At 46.3% G+C, this 5,293-nt stretch overlaps 1 pseudogene; it reads right to left on the bottom strand.

Moving 5' to 3' along the window:
- Positions 1-232: 232 nt before the first annotated feature.
- Positions 233-5,293, bottom strand: part of LOC102875610 — a 49,125-nt pseudogene continuing 44,064 nt past the window's right edge.

Raw genomic sequence — 5,293 nt, 5'->3', positions numbered from 1 at the left:
GGACGCAGAGTCTCAATCCCAGACCTGCCTGACTCATCACTACTCCATTAGGCGTTTCTTCACCTGTAGATTGAGTTCAGAAAAGATCAAGTGCCAGTACCTTCCCAGATCTCCTGTAAGTCCTGTCAGCCTGGTCTGTAGTCCCTGTCTTTCACTTCAGACAAATTACTTCCCCCTGTGTTTTCTCAATGCTCAAATATGTGTCTTTACGATCTCCAGGCCTCCTCTAAGGTCAGGTCTCAGCCCCATCATCCAGAATCAAACTAGGGGAAAAAGAGGCCAGCCAGGGCTGGCTGGGCCCGGTCACTCAATCGTTCCGCAAACACAGGCCACGACCTGCTGTGCTCCAGACATGCTGCCAGATCCCTACTGTTAGCACTGGCTCAGAAGTGATGTGAATGCCGCCAGTGTTGTTAAACCACCCCACACACAGACCACCTCGTTCCAGTGTGTTCCAGAACTGGATTTGTCCAGATTAAAATCTGGATTCAGGAGGTGTACATCAAAGTTCAGGTGCACTTAAGGACAGATGGGGACCAGGGAGTTGTACACAATGTGGCAGAGACACTTCTTTCTCACTAATTAGCCATGTTTGGGGAGCTTGTAGTTAGACTCTGGTAAGCGGAGTATGAATGTAGAGACGTGTCAATTTCAGGCTGCACTATGAGCTGTGTGTATTCTCTCTCTGTGTCTCTCTGACTCTCTCTCTCTCTCTCTCTCTGACTCTTTCTCTCTTCCCTCTCCCTCTCCCCTCTTCTTCCTTCTTCTTCCCCCTTCCCCTTCCCCCTTCCCCCTTCCCTCCACCCCTTCACCCCTACTACAATCCCCATAGTAGTAAAGTGATGATTGGAAGCTGTGAATCCTCCATTGGGTATTTATGAAATGAAGAGGGTTCCCTGGCCCACACCAAGATTCATGTGATTGAGTTCTATGTAGCCACTCAAAGCCCAGTTTCAGCCACTGTTAATTACTTGTCAAACACACTGAGTTATACCTGTGGTATCAACTGACCCTGGAGGAGTTGCATACTATAGACTCAAAGGGCAACCAGTTATCCCCCATGTGCCCACTGCCAACTTTTGCAAACAAAGTTGTATTGGAACATAGTCCCTTTCACTCATTTTCTATTTCCAGTGACTGCTTTCATACTACTTAGGCAGAGTTGCATAGTTAAAACAGAAGGTATGGACCCCAAAGTTTAAAATATTTTTTCTTTAACCTTTTACAGAAAAAGCTTCATTGACTCCTGCTATGACTGTCAAGTCTTAGTGGCATAAACCTTATGATTCCTCCTCCCTGAGAGCTTGGTCAAAGTACCACACAGGCCCACAACAGTAGATTGGGCATGAGAGCGGTATGTATTAGGTGTTTCTGACAAGTGTTCCTGGTGATTTTGATGACACTCCCTAACCCAAAGGACTAGGTACAAAACACTGGGCTGGTGAGACCAGCCTCCTATCTGTCAGTTTGTGTGTGTGTGTGTGTGTGTTTGTGTGTGTGTGTGTTGCTGTCATGCTGGAGGCTATACCATCGATATTTCAAATAACAGCAGAGTCCATGGTGGACAGATTTCAATGGAGGGTCCTATTGAGATAGGCTAGGAAGAAAGACCTGGTGACCTACTTCTGAATATCAGCCAATGAAAACCTTGTGGCTAATGGAATAGTGCTTAATGGGCTCAAACATACCAGTGACTATGTCAGCTATGGGTTGACTCTGACCCGAAGGCACGCACCACCACCAACATGATAGCTCAGGACTGGGTTGATGTTTTATTCTGCTGTACCTGGGGTTGCCATGAGGGGAAGAAAGAATTCATTGGCAACTGACAGTGATAATGGACTCAAACAGACCCGGGATCAAATCCTAGTTCTTCCACTTCCTATCTGTCTGAGCACAGGCCAGTTACTTAACCACTCTGAGCTTCAACGCCTTCATCTACAAAATGGGCATGATCGGACCTATCCCTTCATGCAGTGGGCCAAGTGTTGGGCTACTGACTCTTCTGTGGGAGAAAGAAGGGCAGTCTCCTCCTGTAAAGATGCACAGCCTCAGAAACCCACTGGAGGGCTGCCTTGAAGGAGTATGGACCCGGTGACGGTGGGTTTGGTTTGGCAGGGTGGAGGTGGACACTCTTGGGAAGGCGCAAATAGACACAGTGCACCTCGCTGAGGGCAGGTGCTCAGCTAGTGACCATTTACATCCTTATCAATCCCCTGGACATGCATTGTCCCTTAATACCTAGACATACCACATCTTCCAGGCCCTTCAGAGCCCTCCTAACTCCCCTCCAGCTCACTGCAGTGTCAATCAAGGTGACCCTCAGTCCTGCTGACAGGTCCCTCTGTCTGTCGTAACCGGGGAGGGTCATATGAACCAGGAGGCAGCATCACCAGGCTCCAACCTGTCCCCAACATGGAGGCAAGCACCGGCTCCCTGTTTGCACATTTGTTCTCATAATATTTGCTTTCTGTGGCCACTGTTTGCCCAGGGGCTGACGTCAGATAAGATGATCACCTAACTATGGGCGCTTTCAAAGAGCAAGGTCGGTAGCTCCTGGTTCTCATCCCTATCTCACCCTATCTGTCTAGGTCTGAGTTTCTAAGTTCACATCGTAGGCAGGGAGTGACTGGTCAAAGTGTGTCTGAGTGAGATGCAGGAGAACTGGCCTGTTCAGGTCCCAGTCCTAGCACTGACCAGTTCAGGCAGGTCTGTTTCTCTCCTTGACCTCTAAAGTGCCCCTCCTCCTGCACCCTGCCATGATTCTGCAATTCTGAGACTCCAAGAAGCCCCCAGTGCAGATTCCAAAGTCCTTTCCTGTCACTTCTCAGCCCTCCCCCATCTTTATCAAGCTGAAAGGGCAGAGGAAGGGAAATGGGACAGAACTTGTGAAAACTAGCCCATTCTTTGGTTGATGTGTTCTTGCTGGATGCCATTGAGTACATTCTGACTCACTCAGGCCCCATGTGACAGAGCAGAGCTGCCCCTTGGGTGTCCAAGGCTATAAATCTTTACAGAAGTAATCTGTCACATCCAGGGAGCAGTTGGCGGGTTTGAACACCAGCCTTTCTGATAGCAGCCAATCATCTTACCACTGTGCCACTTCGTCCATACTTTAAAACTCATGACCATCAAGCAGATCCTGATTGGCAGTGACCCCAAGTGGTGCAGTAGGATTTTCTAGGCTGTGATATTTATAGGAACAAGACATCTGATCTCTCTCCAGAATCGTTGGCAGCCAAAGACTTCAAACTGCTTTGGTGGATCAAATCCACCAGTGCCTCTGCAGTCTCCTCCCATGCAATTTATAGCCTGATATCCAACGGCAGGCCCTTATGATTGCTGACTTCTTGTTAGGTGCCATCGAGTTGAGTATGACCCATAACGACCTCCAATGCTGGGTCATTATGATACTGACTTAATGTTGTTATTGTTGTTCATTGCCGTGGAGTTGAGTATGACTCATAATGACCCTATGAGATGTCAACTTATCCTGTGCCGTATCCTGTATGATTCTCATCATCTCTGATACCCCAGAGCCCATTGCTGAAGTCACCATGTCAATCCATCTCATTGAGGGTCTTCCTCTCCTTCTCTGACCCTCCATCTTTCTAAGCATGATGTCCTTTTCCAAGGAACAACCTCCCTTAGCTGCAGGTCCAAAGTACAAAAGACGAAGCTTCGATATCTTTGCCTCCAAGGAGTACTCTGGCTGCACTGTTTTCTCCTAAGGAGATGCTGAGTGGATTCCAACCCCTGAGATTTTAGTTAGCAGCTGTGCATTTAACCTTTGCACCACTAGGACTCCTTTCTACAATCATACACATGCTGCAATCTTTTTCTTGTCAAGATGAAAATAAAAAATTGCACTAGAAAAGGGAGTTCTGGTGGCCTGGTGGTTAGAATCTGTGCTTCAATCCTGAAGGAGCACTGTTCAAATCTCCCAGATGCTCTGCTGGAGAAGGAGGGCAATCTCCTCCTGTGCCTGTCAGATCCAGCTTGATGGTACACAGCAAGAAAAAAAAAATTGCACTAGAGCATTGAGAAGCCAAAAAGAAAAAAGGTGAAAACATGCCAAAGTAAAAGAACTGAACAGAAGATTTCAAAGGACAGCTTGAAAAGACAAAATAAAGTATTTATAATGGAATGTACAGAGAGCTGAAATTGGAGAATAAAAGGGGAAGAATTCACTCTGCATTTCTCAAGCTGTGAAAACTGAAAAGCAAATTTTAGCCTGTAGTCACAATAATAAAAGATGCTATGGCAAGATATTGAATGACCTAGAAAGCATAAAAAAAGAGAGAAGAAGAAGAATATGGAGGGAATACACAGAATCACTGAATCAGAAAGACCTGATTGACATTGAAAAATTTCAAGGAGTACCATCCATATGAACACGTCCAGTCTATATTTGTTCCCATCCCAAAGAAGGGCGACCCAACAGACTGTGGAAACTATAGAACAATATCATTGATCCCACATGCAAGCAAGATTCTACTAAAGATTATCCAAAAACGACTGGAACAACACATCAGCAGAGAACTGCCAGAAGTCCAGGCTGGGCTTGGAAGGGGTCGTGATACTAAGGATATTGTAGCTAATGTTAGATGGATCTCAGCTGAAAGCAGGAAATACCAGAGGAATGTATATCTGTGTTTCATTGACTATGCAAAGGCGTTTGACTGTGTGGATCATAACAAACTGTGGCTGACTCTGAGAAGAATGGGAATCCCAGAATACTTGATTGTGCTAATGTGAAACCTGTATTTGGATCAAGAGGCAGTCGTCAGAACAAAGCAGGGAAACACTGCATGGTTCAGATTGGGAAGAGTATACACCAGGGATGTGTCCTGTCTCCATACCTTTTCAACCTGTATGCAGAGCAGATTATCCGGGAGGCTGGGCTCTATGAGGAGAAATGTAGGGTCAAGATTGGTGGAAGATCTGTCAACAATATGTGTTATTGCAGATGACACAATCCTGCTTGCTGAAACTGAGGAGGATCTGAAGTGCTTGCTGCAAAGGGTCAAGGACTGTAACCTCCAATATGGATTGAGACTCAATGTCAAGAAAACAAAGATTCTCACCACTGGGGCAATTGGCAGCATCATGATGGATGGTGAAGAGATTGAGATTGTTCACAGCTTTAGTTTGCTTGGCTCCACAGTCAACACTCTTGGCACCAGCAGTCAGGAAATTAAAAGATGTATTGTGATGGGAAAGTCTGCTGTTAGGGATCTTGCCAAAGTTCTGAAGAGCAATGGTGGAGACTAAGGTGCGTCTGATACAGGCC

The sequence above is a fragment of the Elephantulus edwardii genome, unplaced genomic scaffold (genome assembly GCF_000299155.1).
Source record: "Elephantulus edwardii isolate Elephantulus edwardi_28Jun2011 unplaced genomic scaffold, EleEdw1.0 scaffold00028, whole genome shotgun sequence".
Lineage (NCBI taxonomy): Eukaryota > Metazoa > Chordata > Mammalia > Macroscelidea > Macroscelididae > Elephantulus > Elephantulus edwardii.
Note: the sequence above shows the minus strand (reverse complement) of the source record. Positions and strands in the feature narration are given on the sequence as shown.